The 19,995-nt window shown below is 50.8% G+C and overlaps 1 long non-coding RNA gene across 1 annotated transcript; it reads left to right on the forward strand.

Moving 5' to 3' along the window:
- Positions 1–1,085: 1,085 nt before the first annotated feature.
- On the forward strand, positions 1,086–7,316 carry LOC141938458 (uncharacterized). Its single transcript, XR_012627299.1, has 2 exons — positions 1,086–1,874; positions 7,006–7,316. It is a non-coding gene; the product is annotated as an uncharacterized LOC141938458 (long non-coding RNA).
- Positions 7,317–19,995: the final 12,679 nt, after the last annotated feature.

The following is a 19,995-nucleotide window of genomic DNA, read 5'->3' on the forward strand; positions in this document are numbered from 1 at the left end:
TGGCCATGTCACTGTGAGGTCATGTCACAGTGTGCAGCAGGTCAGTGGTGGCCATGTCACAGTGAGTAACAGGCCACTGGTTGCCATGTCACTGTGGGGGCTATGTCACAGTGGGCAGCAGGTCAGTGCTGGCCGTGTCACTATGGTGGCCATGTCACAGTGGGCAGCAGGTCACTGGTGGCCATGTCACTATGGGGGCTATGTCACATTGGGCAGCAGGTCAGTGGTGGCCATGTCACTGTGAGGTCATGTCACAGTGTGCAGCAGGTCAGTGGTGGCCATGTCACAGTGAGCAACAGGCCACTTATTGCCATGTCACTGTGGGGGCTATGTCACAGTGGGCAGCAGGTCAGTGGTGGCCATGTCACTATGTGGGCCATGTCACAGTGTGCAGCATGTCAGTGGTGGCCATGTCACTATGGGGGCCATGTCACAGTGGGCAGCAGGTCAGTGGTGGCCATGTCACTATGGGGGCCATGTCACAGTGGGCAGCAGGTCAGTAGTGGCCACGTCACTGTGGGGCCATGTCACATTGTGCAGCAGGTCAGTGATGGCCATGTCACAGTGAGCAACAGGCCACTGCTTGCCATGTCACTGTGGGGGTTATGTCACAGTGGGCAGCAGGTCAGTGGTGGCCATGTCACTATGGTGGCCATCTCACAGTGGGCAGCAGGTCAGTGGTGGCCATGTCACAGTGAGAAACAGGCCACTGGTTGCCATGTCACTGTGGGGGCTATGTCACAGTGGGCAGCAGGTCAGTGGTGCCCAAGTCACTGTGGGGCTATGTCACATTGGTCAGCGTATCAGTGGTGGCCATATCACTGTGGGGGACATGTCACATTGGGCAGCAGATCAGTAGTGGCCACGTCACTGTGAGGCCATGTCACAGTGTCCAGCAGCTCAGTGATGGCCATGTCACTCTGAGTAACAGGCCACTGGTGGCCATTTCACTGTGGGGGCTATGTCACAGTGGGCAGCAGATCATTTGTGGCCATGTCACTATGGTGGCCATGTCACAGTGGGCAGCAGGTCACTGGTGGCCATGTCACTATGGGGGCTATGTCACATTGGGCATCAGGTCAGTGCTGGCTGTGATAGACAGTAAACTGTTTGTTCATCAAATTCCACTGAAGATACTGGGAGCTCGTGACATGTTATTCCATAAACTATGTTGGCCTAAGCTTAATCTTAACTATTACACTGTGTAACGACTAACTGACTGTAAGTGCTTATCTAAGTTGAAATGCTGAAGCAAGGACTTCTACTAGGCAAAAGACTGAAAAGAGGGAGAAAGGGAAGAAGGACAAAGGGGAGAAGAAGAAAAAAAAAAGGGGGTAGTGTCTATATTCTGTAAGATATAAACAAAGACTTTGTGAGCCACTCTCAGGAAAGTAGGAAATACGAGAAGCTGGTGACGTGAGGAAGACCCGGATGGAGCGACCCCCTAGCTGCAAAGTGCGCAGACGCAGGATACACCTCTCAGAGAGACCCGATAACGGAAGGCGGAGGATATAAAAAAGACGGACCCTCGGGAAGTGAGTGCGCGCCGTTGGTGGAGCAGGGACTCCCCGGCCGCCCAGCGCTGTTTTGCTTATTGCCGCTTGCTAAAATAAATAATTGAAATCTAATTTGTCCTAACTTGCATCATTTTGGCAAGATAGTCTATAACAAAATTGGTGCCGTGACTCGGATAGAGGCAATCTGGTGGGAAGCCCCATACGGGGAGGCGCGCCCCGCTGAGTTCAGCGGCCCCGGCTGAGTGCTATCACATCACGCCCTCTACCGACGAACTCCAAAACTCGGCAACAAGCAAAAAAATACCGGTAACCCCGTAATCTTTGTGCACGAAGCCCCGGACGAAGACGCAGGGTTGCGTGAGTATAGGCCGGTTACCGTTCGGTTGGGGTTGGGTTTCCCGGAGCGTGGTGTGTGAGACGCCCAGCAGGGCGAAGCGAGTGCGGACCCCTCGGTAGTGCAGTTCCCATATCCCGCGAGGGACTGGGTCACGAAAAGGGGGAAGCGAATTGTGTGAGTGTGTGAAGGCGCTCCGGAAGATGGGACAGAAGAAAAGCAAGCCTTCTGATCCCATGGGTGATTTGGGACCCGAGGTGAGGTACCCCCAAATACCACCAGATAGCCCTTTAGGCTTGATGTTAAACCATTGGGAAGATTACCCCTCTAGGCGGGGTAAGGACAAAGCAAAAATGATTTATTATTGTATGGAAGTTTGGGGAGGGAAACAAATCAGAGGCGATCATCTCTATTGGCCTGTTTTTGGGTCCTTTGAAGAATGGGTCTGCCAAGCCCTAAACATTTATGTCAACTCAAGGGAACCCTTTAATTTAGAGGAGAGTGAATATGCACAGGTATGGATAGCATCAGATACCCGAATAAATCTATATCCTCTAAAAGAAAAAGTTAAGAAAAAGAAGGTACGTGATGAGGACGAACCTCCCACCTCTCCTCCTCCTTACATACCTCCACCCCCACCTCCGGCGCCTTCACCTCCTCCGACTGCGCCGGAGGACCCAGAGAATTCAGACTCCCCACCTGAATCCCCGAAAGAACCGAGACGAATAACCCGTAGTCAAACTAGAATGGGGTGGGGTGATAGTGGCTTGTACCCCCTAAGGGAGGTTGCGATGGGAGGACCCCAGCCTGGCATGGGATATGTGACTGTCCCTCTTAATTCAGGGGACGTCCGAGAATTTAAAAAAGAGATGGGGAATCTATTGGAGGATCCCTTAGGTGTGGCGGAGCGGGTGGATCAGTTTTTAGGACCAAACATCTATACCTGGGATGAAATACAAGCCATAATGGCTATACTATTCACTGTTGAAGAAAGGGATATGATCAGGAGAGCAGGAATGAGAATTTGGGATCAACAGCATCAGCAAGGTCCGGCAGCAGATGTAAAATGGCCTCTAAAGCGACCTAATTGGAATAATCAAAATGAAATCGATAGAGGTCATATGCAAGACCTGAGGACGATTGTAATCCAGGGTATAAGAGAATCAGTCCCTAGAGGACAAAATATAAATAAAGCCTTTAGTGAACATCAGAAAAAGGATGAAACTCCTACTGAGTGGTTAGAGAGACTGAGGAAAAATCTTCAGCTTTACTCAGGACTAGACCCTAATACCCCAGTGGGACAGGCATTGTTAAAGACACAATTTGTGGCAAAAGCATGGATAGATATTAGAAAGAAGCTAGAAAAAATAGAAGATTGGCAGGATCGGGGGTTGGATGAATTACTGAGAGAAGCACAGAAAGTCTATGTCCGAAGGGAGGACGAGACTCAAAAGAAACATACCAGAATGATGGTAGCTGCGATAAGGGAAGGACAGAGAGTGAACAGTGCTGGGAGAAAACAAGAAGGTCAAAGAACAGGCTATAGATCAAAGGAACCGGAGAGAGAGAGAGAAAAAGGGAGTATTGTCTGCTTTTATTGCGGAAGAAAAGGTCACACAAAGAAGAGCTGCAGAAGGAGAATGATGGATGAGAGAATGTTTAAAGAAGATTAGGGGTGTCAGGGGCTCTATTTACTGGGGACCCGAGAATGAACTGAGCCCTTGATAAAGTTAAAAGTAGGTCCTCAGCAACAGGAGATAGAATTTTTAGTAGATTCAGGAGCGGAGAGATCTACTGTTCAATCATTGCCCCAAGGATGTAAGATTTCATCAGAAAAAGTACAAGTAGTTGGGGCGAAAGGAGAACCATTCGGAGTACCGGTAATTAAAGATGTACTCCTTGAAACAGATTCTAAAGTGGGGGTGGGATCCTTATTGTTAGTACCTGAGGCAGATTATAACCTACTGGGGAGAGATCTAATGATTGAATTAGGAATTAGTTTGGAAGTAACAGAACACAAACTTGAAATCAAACTATGCCCCCTACGGGTTGAAGATGAGACTAAAATCAACCCTGAAGTGTGGTACACTCCAGATACGGTGGGAAAACTGAATGTTGAACCTTTTATGGTAACCATCCGGGATCCTGAAGTACCGGTGAGGATTAAGCAATATCCCATACCTCTGGAGGGAAGGCAAGGATTAAAACCAGAAATTCAGAGATTAATAAAGCAGGGATTATTGGAACCCTGCATGTCCCCTTTTAATACTCCCATTTTACCTGTCAAGAAGGCAGATGGTGGGTATAGATTAGTCCATGACCTAAGGGAAATTAACAAAAGGACTGTAACTAGATTCCCTGTAGTAGCTAACCCACACACTCTCTTAAGTCAATTAGGCCCGAACGACCGGTGGTACAGTGTAATAGACTTGAAGGACGCTTTCTGGGCATGTCCCTTAAAAGAGGAGTGTAGAAACTATTTTGCTTTTGAGTGGGAGGACCCAGACACCCACAGGAAAACTCAACTCCGGTGGACAGTCCTACCCCAAGGTTTCACTGAATCCCCAAACCTGTTTGGGCAAGCTTTAGAACAAATTTTGCAGGATTACCAGATAGGAGATACCCTTACCCTAGTCCAGTATGTAGATGATCTTTTAATAGCAGGGGAGGATGAGGAAAGGGTTCGGGAAGAAAGCATCAAGTTGTTAAATTTCCTGAGCTTAAAGGGACTGAAAGTGTCAAAATCCAAATTGCAATTTGTTGAAAAGGAAGTTAAATACCTAGGGCATCGATTAAGTCAAGGAACTAAGAAATTGGATCCAGAAAGGGTGAAAGGGATACTTTCCCTACCAAGTCCAAAAACTAAAAAACAAGTCCGGCAGCTATTAGGGCTATTTGGATATTGTAAGCAGTGGATCGAAGGGTATAGTGGAAAGGTAAAGTTTTTATACACCAAAATAACTAAAAATGGATTATTAAAATGGACTCAGGAAGATGATCAACGGTTAAAAGAACTAAAAACTGAATTAGTAAATGCTCCTGTTCTGAGCTTGCCCGACCTAAAAAGACCATTTTTCTTATTTGTCAACACAGAGGAAGGAACTGCATTTGGAGTATTAGCCCAGGAATGGGCAGGAAAAAAGAAACCAGTAGCATATATCTCAAAATTACTGGACCCCGTAAGTCGGGGATGGCCTACGTGCCTACAAGTTGTGGTGGCAGCTGCTTTGTTAGTTGAGGAAGCGCATAAAATAACTTTTGGTAGTGAATTAAGGGTACTATCACCCCATAATATTAGAGGTGTGTTACAGCAAAAAGCAGAAAAATGGATAACCGATGCTAGACTGGTAAAATATGAGGCAATCCTCATTACGTCCCCCCACCTGACCCTTGAAACAACATCGTTACAAAATCCAGCCCAATTTTTGTATGGAGAACCTAGTCAAGATCTTTTTCATGATTGCCTCCGTAACATCGAGGAGCAGACTAAGATAAGACCAGATTTGGAAGAGGAGGAATTAGGGAAAGGAGAAAAATTATTTGTAGATGGATCCTCTCGAGTGGTAGAAGGAAAAAGAAAATCAGGGTATGCCATAATTGATGGAAAAACTTTTAAGGTGATAGAATCAGGACCCTTGAGTCCCAGCTGGTCAGCACAGGCATGTGAATTATATGCAGTATTAAAGGCTTTACAATTACTAAATGGAAAAGTGGGAACTATATACACCGATTCTAGATATGCCTTCGGAATAGTACATACCTTTGGGAAAATATGGGAAGAAAGAGGTTTAATCAATTCTCGGGGGAAGGACCTAGTACATCAGGAGTTAATATCACAAATTTTGCAAGCTATACGAGGGCCCAGCGAAATTGCGGTAGTACACGTAAAAGGACACCAGAGGGGGCTAAATCCTTTAGTACGGGGGAATAACCTTGCTGATCAAGAGGCAAAGAGAGCAGCGCTATCAGCACTGGACTTGGATGATCCGATAGAGGACAGAAAGCGGTGTGTTAATTGTGGAGATAATTACCTCCCCTGTTATGGTTGCTGGAAAGAATACGGAGTAGACGGTATAGAATGTGTATGTGAAAGACCAGGGTTTAAGTGGTGCTTTTTCCATGGAAAATCCTATGAACTTTTAAGTTTTACTGTTCAAGAACAAGCAAAATTAAATCAAATGGGGATTAAGCAGAAAGCTAATGGAAAATGGGAACTCCCAGACGGCCGAGAAGTTCTCCCAAAACCCATAGCTACCAAGATAATGCAGCAATTCCATAAAAACACTCATTGGGGAACTCAGGCATTAGTGGATCAATTTGCAACTAAATACATGTGCATTGGGATATATGATATAGCCAAACGAGTGATAGGAGAATGTCTCGTTTGTCAAAAAGTAAATAAACATCAAATAAGAAAACGAGTATATGGGGGGCGAGAATTGGCTCATAGACCTTTTGCAAGAATACAAATAGACTTTACTGAATTACCAAAGGTGGGGAGGTATAAATACCTATTAGTAATTATAGATCATTTAACTCAATTCGTAGAAGCCTTTCCCACAGCCCGAGCCACAGCTCACACAGTAACAAGGATATTACTTGAAGAAATTATACCTCGGTATGGAGCAATAGAAGCAATAGACTCAGATAGAGGGCCACACTTTGTATCCAGAGTAGCCAAAGAGACTTTGGCTGCCCTGGGTACACAGTGGCAATACCATACTCCGTGGCACCCGCAGAGCTCAGGGAAAGTTGAACGTATGAACGGAGAAATAAAAAAACAACTTACCAAACTAATGTTAGAAACCAAAATGTCATGGGTAAAGTGTCTCCCTTTAGCCTTGTTAAATATCAGAACTCAGCCCCGAACTGATGTAGGCATTTCTCCCTTTGAAATGCTGTATGGGATGCCTTATGATTTAGAAATGCCACCGGATCACCCCCAACTTGAAGAATTAAAGATAAAGTCCTACCTGATACAGCTAATGGCAAGGAGAAAACAACTACAGACTCGGGGGATGGTAGTACAAAGGCCTCCATTGGATGTGGCCATGCATCAGATCCAACCAGGAGATAAAGTACTAATCAAATCATGGAAAGAATCTTCTTTGACCCCCCGTTGGGAAGGACCCTATGTTGCTCTTATCACTACAGAAACTGCTGTTCGGACTGCTGAGAAGGGGTGGACACACGCAAGCCGAGTAAAGGGACCTATACAGGATCCGGCCTGGAAAGTGACCAGCCCTCCTGGGGATCTACGAGTCACCCTTCGGAGAACCTGAAAGAACTCTCTACACATTGTGAGATAAGAACCTACGAAGGACTCGATGAGTGAGACCCTGATATTTTTGTCCAATTGAAACTTATATTTGTTTTCCTTTTATATACATAAAGTGTAAAGTGTAATGTATGTAAAGAAGGCTGGGGGATTCATAATACACATGAAATAAATCTTCGGTCTAGTTGTAATCAGTGTTATTAACAAGAACGGAGATTAACTAATCAGGCCCTAAAACTGGAGATTCTAAAACTTGGTAGAAAATATTTACTAAAGGGATAAATCCTGAAAGAGAGTGCACTCACTCTAATTGGCCTACTCAATAGCACTCTCAGATCCTAAGGGTGATCTGTAGAAAGCACATCCCCTGGGTCCCCTGTCGTGAACCCGAGGTCAAAGATAAAAACTGGGAGACCTATGTGTCCCGGAGTAGAGGCAAACGTACCCCTGAAGAATACGGCTGCTGCCGAGAAGATGGAACACCCTGCTGCTCTAAGCAACAGAGTAGGCAGAGGAGGCAGAGACGTACCAAAGTGGGGAAAACCTTACTGCCCTACTCTGAAGAAAAAAGGACCTCTGAGGGAGAAGGGCCAGACGAGAGTGTCAGACACCCCGATACAAAAGAGATTAAGAAAAAATATGCAAATCTATAGAATCCCGTCAGCCTTCTATTGGAGCTATTGGATAGTCTGGCTAGGTGTATTAGCTACAATGAATACACTACCAGGATGGGCTAGAACGACTAACCAATCCCACCAACCTTTTGAACATACCCTAACTAATCAAATTATATGGCCTTGGACAGATGCTTATTATGGACATACAGGAAGTATGGATGCAGATTTGTATGGGACAGAGTTAGCAACTGCCATACTAAGCAATAACCTAACACTCCAAACATATAAATGGGAGAATTCATCCCATACCTGGACAGCTAAAAAAGGAGATGAGATACAGATAGGCTGCAGAGTATTCAATGTAAATGTGATAATAAGTCGGCACCCTTTAATTCAAACCGTCCGTCAGCCCCCTTTTACTCAAATCGTTATCAGAGACAAAACGGAATCTAAAATAGCTCAAACCCGTTGTGAGTCGGAAGCCTGTTGGTATGCATTTACTGCAACCCAACCGGTGTCCATAGTTTGTTTGGGAGGGACCAGGTCAGGAGATCAAGCTATATCTTTCCGATTTCCATTGAATATACAGGAGGAAACTACAACAACCACAACCCACGCTCCCAAAGAGACTACTCAGACTACTCATACTGTTCCAACACAACCAACAGTCGTGCTTAGCCCAAGAATTTTTAAAATTGGACCATATGCAATTAGAAATACAGGTAAACAACAAATGCTGTTTAACCCGGCGTGGTCTCTCAAACAAGTTGAATTGTTAATGCAAAATAATGTTTCAAATATTCAGCCAGCATGTTCACCTTTCCTAAAGACTTCTTACGAGGGATGGACAACCTGGCTGCAAAAACAAACTCCTCACACAAAAAGAACGCAGAGAGACTTAACCGGTGCTTTGGGAACAGGATTGGGAGTTTTAAAAAGTATTGATTTGGAGGTGATAATGAACAAATTGGCTACCTCAATTAGTGATTTAACTAATATACAAAGGCCTTTGCGATCTTCCTTATTGGCTTTGGGGGCTAACCAGTGGCAGTTGTCGAATATATTACCAAAAGGGGAAAAGGTAAATATAAAGGATCATGAATTGATTACAGATGCACTCAGTGTGCTTCAAAATAACCTCTCTTTAGCTCTCAGCTGCATCCAGGCTCAAATATGGATGCAGTCGATAGCTGCCTCAATTATAAGAGAAGGTGAAGAAGGTATTCTTCCTACTGAAATTCGGAGAATAATTTGGGACAGTGCTACTAATTTTGAAAAGAAACTCCAATCCTGGTGGAACCTGGTAAACTTTACCTATGACCCCATCACAAACACAGCTACTACCTTTATACTCACTATTTACAATGCCACCATATACCAAATTTATCCTATCATTGCATTAGGGCTGAATCACAACGGAACCATACTCTATCCTTCTGAGCATAGAGTATGGGCCCGAAAGGTAAACGAAAAATGGCAAACTGTCAATCTAGAGTCTTGCATTGTACGGGAACAACAAGGATTCATTTGTGAAGGCAATGCAATTGAGGCACAAGATATTTGTTTAGATACCGAACAAAATATTTGTCACTTTGAGGTCCATCCCAATGAAAATCCTAAAACAGTACTTATATATATTGGCGAAGGTTGTGTATGTTTGAGGACGGTTTGTGAATTCTTAACCGTAGACAAGATCATAATAGAGACAAAAAATTATTCAAATCTCTGTGTTTGCAACTTCACAAAGGTAATCGGATGTGACTTTTCCTATTTAGCCCCGGTCACGTCTTACCAACTCCTGCAATCCAATTATACATTAATACATAATCTACAACCTACACCCATTGGAATGAATCTCACTTTGGTTAAGCAGTTACTTCAACACAAAGACTTAGTTAGAATTTTAGAGAAAGTTAGAGAAAACGGACAGAAAACTCTAATAACTGTTCATCACAATGTGGAAGAAATACACCGAGTCTTGGAAAGAGCAAAAAAGAATGCAGAACATAACTGGTGGGACACCCTTTTTGGATGGTCACCTACTGCTACAGGCATCTTGAACAAGTTGTGTCACCCCATTGTGGTTCTCTTGATATTAATCTTAATCAGTTTGACTTTGTCAATAATATTATATGTCATAACTTGGAGAATGATGCAACGGGTAACATATCTGATATCTGTCACCCGTCCAATACTCATTAAAGCCAAAAACAATCAATTAGATGATGACTTTAAATTGAAAAAAACTCTCCTGTTAAGTCAACAAGAATTGCAACGATTTGATGAACAAAATGATAAAAAGAAAAAGGGGGGATTGTGATAGACAGTAAACTGTTTGTTCATCAAATTCCACTGAAGATACTGGGAGCTCGTGACATGTTATTCCATAAACTATGTTGGCCTAAGCTTAATCTTAACTATTACACTGTGTAACGACTAACTGACTGTAAGTGCTTATCTAAGTTGAAATGCTGAAGCAAGGACTTCTACTAGGCAAAAGACTGAAAAGAGGGAGAAAGGGAAGAAGGACAAAGGGGAGAAGAAGAAAAAAAAAAGGGGGTAGTGTCTATATTCTGTAAGATATAAACAAAGACTTTGTGAGCCACTCTCAGGAAAGTAGGAAATACGAGAAGCTGGTGACGTGAGGAAGACCCGGATGGAGCGACCCCCTAGCTGCAAAGTGCGCAGACGCAGGATACACCTCTCAGAGAGACCCGATACCGGAAGGCGGAGGATATAAAAAAGACGGACCCTCGGGAAGTGAGTGCGCGCCGTTGGTGGAGCAGGGACTCCCCGGCCGCCCAGCGCTGTTTTGCTTATTGCCGCTTGCTAAAATAAATAATTGAAATCTAATTTGTCCTAACTTGCATCATTTTGGCAAGATACTCTATAACACTGGCCATGTCACTATGGGGGCCATGTCACAGTGGGCAGCAGGTCAGTGGTGGCCATGTCACTATGGAGGCTATGTCACATTGGGCAGCAGGTCAGTGGTGGCCATGTCACTGTGGGTGCCATGTCACAGTGGTCAGCGGGTCAGTGGTGGCCATGTCACTGTGGGAGCCATGTCACTATGGGGGCCATGTCACAGTGGGCAGCAGGTCAGTGGTGGCCATGTCACTATGGAGGCTATGTCACATTGGGCAGCAGGTCAGTGGTGGCCATGTCTCTGTGGGGGCCATGTCACAGTGGTAAGCGGGTCAGTGGTGGCCATGTCACTGTAGGGGCCATGTCACAGGTGTCAGCGGGTCAGTGGTGGCCATGTCACTGTGAGGTCATGTCACAGTGTGCAGCAGGTCAGTGGTGGCAATGTCACTATGGGGGCCATGTCACAGTGGGCAGCAGGTCAGTAGTGGCCACGTCACTGTGGGGCCATGTCACAGTGTGCAGCAGTTCAGTGATGGCCATGTCACAGTGAGTAACAGGCCACTGGTTGCCATGTCACTGTGGGGGCTATGTCACAGTGTGCAGCAGGTCAGTGCTGGCCGTGTCGCTATGGTGGCCATGTCACACTGGGGAGCAGGTCAGTGGTGGCCATGTCACTGTGGGGGCTATGTCACAGTGGGCAGCAGGTCAGTGGTGGCCATGTCACTATGTGGGCCATGTCACAGTGGGCAGCAGGTCAGTAGTGGCCACGTCACTGTGGGGCTATGTCACAGTGGTCAGCGGGTCAGTGGTGGCCATGTCACTGTTGGGGCCATGTCACAGTGGGCAGCAGGTCAGTGGTGGCCATGTCACTATGGGGGCCATGTCACAGTGTGCAGCAGGTCAGTGATGGCCATGTCACAGTGAGCAACAGGCCACTGGTTGCCATGTCACTGTGGGGGCTATGTCACAGTGGGCAGCAGGTCAGTGCTGGCCATGTCACTATGGGGGCCATGTCACAGTGGGCAGCAGGTCAGTGGTGCCCATGTCACTGTGAGGTCATGTCACAGTGTGCAGCAGGTCAGTGGTGGCCATGTCACTATGGGGGCCATCTCACAGTGGGCAGCAGGTCAGTGGTGGCCATGTCACTGTGAGGTCATGTCACAGTGAGCAACAGGCCACTGGTTGCCATGTCACTGTGGGGGCTATGTCACAGTGGGCAGCAGGTCAGTGGTGCCCAAGTCACTGAGGTGCTATGTCACAGTGCGGAGCAGGTCAGTGGTGGCCATGTCACTATGGGGGCCATGTCACAGTGGGCAGCAGGTCAATGGTGGCCATGTCACTATGGGGGCCATGTCACAGTGGGCATCAGGTCAATGGTGGCCATGTCACTATGGGGGCTATGTCACATTGGGCAGCAGGTCAGTGGTGTCCATGTCACTGTGAGGTCATGTCACAAGTGTACAGCAGGTCAGTGGTGGCCATGTCACAGTGAGCAACAGGCCACTGGTTGCCATGTCACTGTGGGGGCTATGTCACAGTGGGCAGCATGTCAGTAGTGGCCATGTCACAGTGGGCAGCAGGTCAGTGGTGATCATGTTACTGTTTGGGACATGTCACAGTGGGGAGCAGGTCAGTGCTGGCCATGTCACTATGGGGTCAATGTCACAGTGGGCAGCAGGTCAGTGCTGGCCATGTCACTATGGGGGCTATGTCACATTGGGCAGCAGGTCAGTGGTGGCCATGTCACTGTGAGGTCATGTCACAGTGTGCAGCAGGTCAGTGGTGGCCATGTCACAGTGAGCAACAGGCCACTGGTTGCCATGTCACTGTGGGGGCTATGTCACAGTGGGCAGCAGGTCAGTGGTGGCCATGTCACTGTGAGGTCATGTCACAGTGAGCAACAGGCCACTGGTTGCCATGTCACTGTGGGGGCTATGTCACAGTGGGCAGCAGGTCAGTGCTGGCCATGACACTGTGGGGGCCATGTCACAGTGGGCAGCAGGTCGGTAGTGGCCATGTCACTGTGAGGTCATGTCACAGTGTGCAGCAGGCCACTGGTTGCCATGTCACTGTTGGGTCTATGTCAGAGTGGGCAGCAGGTCAGTGGTGGCCATGTCACTATGTGGGCCATATCACAGTGGGCAGCAGGTCAGTATTGGTCACGTCACTGTGGGGCCATGTCACAGTGTGCAGCAGTTCAGTGGTGGCCATGTCACTGTGGGGCCATGTCACAGTGTGCAGCAGGTCAGTGATGGCCATGTCACAGTGAGCATCAGGCCACTGGTTGCCATGTCACTGTGGGGGCTATGTCACAGTGGGAAGCAGGTCAGTGGTGGCCTTGTCACTATGGGGGCCATGTCACAGTGGGCAGCAGGTCAGTAGTGGCCACGTCACTGTGGGGCCATGTCACAGTGTGCAGCAGGTCAGTGATGGCCATGTCACAGTGAGCATCAGGCCACTGGTTGCCATGTCACTGTGGGGGCTATGTCACAGTGGGAAGCAGGTCAGTGGTGGCCTTGTCACTATGGGGGCCATGTCACAGTGGGCAGCAGGTCAGTAGTGGCCACGTCACTGTGGGGCCATGTCAGAGTGTGCAGCAGGTCAGTGCTGGCCATGTCACTATGGGGGCCATGTCACAGTGCGCAGCAGGTCAGTGGTGGCCATGTCACTGTGAGGTCATGTCACAGTGTGCAGCAGGTCAGTGGTGGCCAGGTCACTGTGGGGCTATGTCACAGTGGTCAGCGGATCAGTGGTGGCCATGTCACTGTGGGGACCATGTCACAGTGGGCAGCAGGTCAGTGGTGGCCATGTTACTGTGAGGTCATGTCACAGTGAGCAACAGGCCACTGGTTGCCATATCACTGTGGGGGCTATGTCACAGTGGGCAGCAGGTCAGTGGTGGCCAGGTCACTATGGGGGCCATGTCACAGTGGGTAGCAGGTTAGTTGTGGCCATGTCACTATGGGTCCATGTCACAGTGGGCAGCATGTCAGTGGTGCCCACGTCACTATGGGGGCCATGTCACAGTGGGCAGCAGGTCAGTGGTGGCCATGTCACTATGGGTCCATGTCACAGTGGGCAGAATTTCAGTGGCGTCCATGTCACTGTGAGGTCATGTCACAGTGTGCAGCAGGTCAGTGCTGGCCATGTCACAGTGAGCAACAGGCCACTGGTTGCCATGTCACTGTGGGGGCTATGTCACAGTGGGTAGCAGGTCAGTCGTGGCCAGGTCACTATGGGGGCCATGTCACAGTGTGCAGCAGGTCAGTGGTGGCCATGTCACAGTGAGCAACAGGCCACTGGTTGCCATGTCACTGTGGGGGCTAAGTCACAGTGGGCCGCATGTCAGTGCTGGCCATGTCACTATGGGGGCCATGTCACAGTGGGCAGCATGTCAGTGGTGACCATGTCACTATGGGTGCCATTTCACAGTGGGCAGCAGGTCAGTGGTGGCCATGTCACTATGGGGGCCATGTCACAGTGGGCAGCAGGTCAGTAGTGGCCACGTCACTGTGGGGCAATGTCACAGTTTGCAGCAGGTCAGTGATGGCCATGTCACAGTGAGAAACAGGCCACTGGTTGCCATGTCACTGTGGGGGCCATGTCACAGTGGGCAGCAGGTCAGTGGTGACCATGTCACTATGGGGGCTATGTCACATTGGGCAGCTGATCAGTGGTGGCCATGTCACTGTGGGGACCATGTCACAGTGGGCAGCAGGTCAGTAGTGGCCATGTCACTATGGGTCCATGTCACAGTGGGCAGCAGGTCAGTGGTGGCCATGTCACTGTGAGGTCATGTCACAGTGTGCAGCAGGTCAGTGGTGGCCATGTCACAGTGAGCAACAGGCCACTGGTTGCCATATCACTGTGGGGGCTATGTCACAGCGGGCAGCAGGTCAGTGGTGGCCATGTCACTATGGGGGCCATGTCACAGTGGGTAGCACGTCAGTGGTGGCCAGATCACTATGGGGGCCATGTCACAGTGGGTAGCACGTCAGTGGTGGCCATGTCACTGTGGGTCCATGTCACAGTGGGCAGCAGGTCAGTGGTGGCCATGTCACTGTGAGGTCATGTCACAGTGGGCAGCAGGTCAGTGGTGGCCATGTCACTATGGGGGCCATGTCACAGTGGGCAGCAGGTCAGTGATGGCCATGTCACATTGAGTAACAGGCCACTGGTTGCCATGTCACTGTGGGGGCTATGTCACAGTGGGCAGCAGGTCAGTGCTGGACGTGTCACTATGGTGGCCATGTCACAGTGGGCAGCAGGTCACTGGTGCCATGTCACTATGGGGGCCATGTCGCAGTGGGCAGCAGGTCAGTTGTGCCCAAGTCACTGTGGTGCTATGTCACAGTGGTCAGCGGGTCAGTACTGGCCATGTCACTGTTGGGGCCATGTCACAGTGGGGAGCAGGTCAGTGGTGGCCATGTCACTATGGGGGCCATGTCACAGTGGGCAGCAGGTCAATGGTGGCCATGTCACTGTGGGGGCTATGTCACAGTGGGTAGCAGGTCAGTGCTGGCCATGTCACTATGGGGGCCATGTCACAGTGGGCAGCAGGTCAGTAGTGGCCACGTCAATGTGGGGCCATGTCACAGTGTGCAGCAGGTCAGTGATGGCCATGTCACAGTGAGGTCATGTCACAGTGTGCAGCAGGTCAGTGGTGGCCATGTCACAGTGAGCAACAGGCCACTGGTTGCCATGTCACTGTGGGGGCTATGTCACAGTGGGCAGCAGGTCAGTGCTGGCCATGTCACTATGGGGGCCATGTCACAGTGGGCAGCATGTCAATGGTGGCCATGTCACAATGGGGGCTATGTCACATTGGGCAGCAGGTCAGTGGTGGCCTTGTCACTGTGAGGTCATGTCACAGTGTGCAGCAGGTCAGTGGTGGCCATGTCACAGTGAGCAACATTCCACTGGTTGCCATGTCACTGTGGGGGCTATGTCACAGTGGGCAGCAGGTCAGTGGTGGCCATGTCGCTATGGGGGCCATGTCACAGTGGGCAGCAGGTCAATGGTGGCCATGTCACTATGGGGGCCATGTCACAGTGGGCAGCAGGTCAGTGGTGGCCATGTCTCTATGGGGGTCATGTCATAGTGGGCAGCAGGTCAGTGATGGCCATGACACTATGGGGGCCATACACAGTGTACAGAAGGTCAGTAGTGGCCACGTCACTGTGGGGCCATGTCACAGTGTGCAGCAGATCAGTGATGGCCATGTCACTATTGGGGCTATGTCACAGTGTGCTGCAGTTCAGTGGTGGCCATGTCATTGTGGGGGCCATGTCACAGTGGTCATCGGGTCAGTGGTAGCCATGTCACTGTGTGGGCCATGTCACAGAGGGCAGCATGTCAGTGGTGATCATGTTACTATTTGGGACATGTCACAGTGGGCAGCAGGTCAGTGGTGGCCATGTCACTGTGGGTGCTACATCACAGTTGGCAGCGGTTCAGTGGTGGCCATGTCACTATGGGGACAATGTCACAGTGAGCAGCAGGTCAGTGGTGCCCAAGTCACTGTGGGGCTATGTTACAGTGGTCAGTGGGTCAGTAGTGGCCATGTCCCTGTTGGGGCCATGTCACAGTGGGCAGCAGGTCAGTGGTGGCCATGTCACTATGGGGGCCATGTCACAGTGGGCAGCAGGTCAGTGCTGGCCATGTCACTATGGGGGCCATGTCACAGTGGGCAGCAGGTCAGTGATGGCCATGTCACATTGAGTAACAGGCCACTGGTTGCCATGTCACTGTGGGGGCTATGTCACAGTGGGCAGCAGGTCAGTGCTGGCCGTGTCACTATGGGGGCATTGTCGCAGTGGGCAGCAGGTCAGTTGTGCCCAAGTCACTGTGGTGCTATGTCACAGTGGTCAGCGGGTCAGTAGTGGCCATGTCACTGTTGGGGCCATGTCACAGTGGGGAGCAGGTCAGTGGTGGCCATGTCAATGTGGGGCCATGTCACAGTGTGCAGCAGGTCAGTGATGGCCATGTCACAGTGAGCAACAGGCCACTGGTTGCCATGTCACTGTGGGGGCTATGTCACAGTGGGCAGCAGGTCAGTGGTGGCCATGTTACTATGGGGGCCATGTCACAGTGGGCAGCAGGTCAGTGGTGGCCATGTCACTGTGGGTCTATGTCACAGTGGTCAGCGGGTCAGTGGTGGTCATGTCACTGTTGGGGCCATGTCACATTGGGCAGCAGGTCAGTGGTGGCCACGTCACTGTGGGGCCATGTCACAGTGTGCAGCAGGTCAGTGATGGCCATGTCACAGTGAGCAACAGGCCACTGGTTGCCATGTCACTGTGGGGGCTATGTCACAGTGGGCAGCAGGTCAGTGGTGGCCATGTCACTATGGGGGCCATGTCACAGTGGGCAACAGGTCAGTGGTGGTCATGTCACTATGGGGGCCATGTCACAGTGGGCAGCAGGTCAGTGGTGGCCATGTCACTGTGAGGTCATGTCACAGTGTGCAGCAGGACAGTGGTGGCCATGTCACTATGGGGGCCATGTCACAGTGGACAGCAGGTCAGTGGTGGCCATGTCACTATGGCGGCCATGTCACAGTGGGCAGCAGGTCAGTAGTGGCCACGTCACTGTGGGGCCATGTCACAGTGTGCAGCAGGTCAGTGATGGCCATGTCACAGTGAGCAACAGGCCACTGGTTGCCATGTCACTGTGGGGGCTATGTCACAGTGGGCAGCAGGTCAGTTTTGGCCATGTCACTATGGGGGCCATGTCACAGTGGGCAGCAGGTCAGTGGTGCCCAAGTCACTATGGGGGCCATGTCACAGTGGGCAGCAGGTCAGTAGTGGCCACGTCACTGTGGGGCCATGTCACAGTGTGCAGCAGGTCAGTGATGACCATGTCACAGTGAGCAACAGGCCACTGGTTGCCATGTCACTGTGGGGGCTATGTCACAGTGGGCAGCAGGTCAGTGGTGGCCATGTCACTATGGGGGCCATGTCACAGTGGGCAGCAGGTCAGTAGTGGCCACGTCACTGTGGGGCCATGTCACAGTGTGCAGCAGGTCAGTGATGGCCATGTCACAGTGAGCAACAGGCCACTGGTTGCCATGTCACTGTGGGGGCTATGTCACAGTGGGCAGCAGGTCAGTGCTGGCCATGTCACTATGGGGGCCATGTCACAGTGGGCAACAGGTCAGTGGTGGCCATGTCACTGTGAGGTCATGTCACAGTGTGCAGCAGGACAGTGGTGGCCATGTCACAGTTAGCAACAGGCCACTGGTTGCCATGTCACTGTGGGGGCTATGTCACAGTGGGCAGCAGGTAAATGGTGGCCATGTCACTATGGGGGCCATGTCACAGTGGGCAGCAGGTCAGTGGTGGCCATGTCACTATGGGGGCCATGTCACAGTGGGCAGCAGGTCAGTAGTGGCCACGTCACTGTGGGGCCATGTCACAGTGTGCAGCAGGTCAGTGATGGCCATGTCACAGTGAGTAACAGGCCACTGGTTGCCGTGTCACTGTGGGGGCTATGTCACAGTGGGCAGCAGGTCAGTGGTGCCCAAGTCACTGTGGGGCTATGTCACAGTGGGCAGCAGGTCAGTGGTGGCCATGTCACTATGGGGGTCATGTCACAGTGGGCAGCAGGTCAGTGGTGCCCAAGTCACTGTGGGGCTATGTCACAGTGGTCAGCGGGTCAGTGGTGGCCATGTCACTGTTGGGGCCATGTCACAGTGGGCAGCAGGTCAGTGGTGGCCATGTCACTATGGGGGCCATGTCACAGTGAGCAGCAGGTCTGTATTGGCCACGTCACTGTGGGGCCATGTCACAGTGGGCAGCAGGTCAGTGCTGGCCATGTCACTATGGGGGCCATGTCACAGTGGGCAGCAGGTCAGTGGTGGCCATGTCACTATTGGGGCTATTTCACATTGGGCAGCAGGTCGGTGGTGGCCATGTCACTGTGAGGTCATGTCACAGTGTGCAGCAGGTCAGTGGTGGCCATGTCACAGTGAGCAACAGGCCACTGGTTGCCATGTCACTGGGGTGCTATGTCACAGTGGGCAGCAGGTCAGTGGTGGCCATGTCACTATGGGGGCCATGTCACAGTGGGCAGCAGGTCAGTGGTGGCCATGTCACTATGGGGGCCATGTCACAGTGGGCAGCATGTCAGTAGTGGCCACGTCACTGTGGGGCCATGTCACAGTGTGCAGCAGGTCAGTGATGGCCATGTCACAGGGAGCAACAGGCCACTGGTTGCCATGTCACTGTGGGGGCTATGTCACAGTGGGCAGCAGGTCAGTGGTGCCCAAGTCACTCTGGGACTCTGTCACAGTGGTCAGCGGGTCAGTAGTGGCCATGTCACTGTTGGGGCCATGTCACAGTGGGCAGCAGGTCAGTGGTGGCCATGTCACTATGGGGGCTATGTCACATTGGGCAGCAGGTCAGTGGTGGCCATGTCACTGTGAGGTCATGTCACAGTGTGCAGCAGGTCAGTTGTGCCCAAGTCACTGTGGGGGCTATGTCACAGTGGTCAGCGGGTCAGTAGTGGCCTTGTCACTGTTGGGGCCATGTCACAGTGGGCAGGAGGTCAATGGTGGCCATGTCACTGTGAGGTCATGTCACAGTGTGCAGCAGGTCAGTGGTTGCCATGTCACAGTGAGCAACAGGCCACTTGTTGCCATGTCACTGTGGGGACTATGTCACAGTGGGCAGCAGGTCAGTGGTGGCCATGTCACTATGGGGGCCATGTCACAGTGGGCAACAGGTCAGTGGTGGTCATGTCACTATGGGGGCCATGTCACAGCGGGCAGCAGGTCAGTAGTGGCCACGTCACTGTGGGGCCATGTCACAGTGTGCAGCAGGTCAGTGATGGCCATGTCACAGTGAGCAACAGGCCACTGGTTGCCATGTCACTGTGGGGGCTATGTCACAGTGGGCAGCAGGTCAGTCTTGGCCATGTCACTATGGGGGCCATGTCACAGTGGGCAGCAGGTCAGTGGTGCCCAAGTCACTATGGGGGCCATGTCACAGTGGGCAGCAGGTCAGTAGTGGCCACGTCACTGTGGGGCCATGTCACAGTGTGCAGCAGGTCAGTGATGACCATGTCACAGTGAGCAACAGGCCACTGGTTGCCATGTCACTGTGGGGGCTATGTCACAGTGGGCAGCAGGTCAGTGGTGGCCATGTCACTATGGGGGCCATGTCACAGTGGGCAGCAGGTCAATGGTGGCCATGTGACTATGGGGGCTATGTCACATTGGGCAGCAGGTCAGTGGTGGCCATGTCACTCTGAGGTCATGTCACAGTCTGCAGCAGGACAGTGGTGGCCATGTCACAGTGAGCAACAGGCCACTGGTTGCCATGTCACTGTGGGGGCTATGTCACTGTGGGCAGCAGGTCAGTGGTGGCCATGTCACTATGG

This window comes from Strix uralensis, unplaced genomic scaffold (assembly GCF_047716275.1).
Source record: "Strix uralensis isolate ZFMK-TIS-50842 unplaced genomic scaffold, bStrUra1 scaffold_37, whole genome shotgun sequence".
Classification (NCBI taxonomy): Eukaryota; Metazoa; Chordata; class Aves; order Strigiformes; family Strigidae; genus Strix; species Strix uralensis.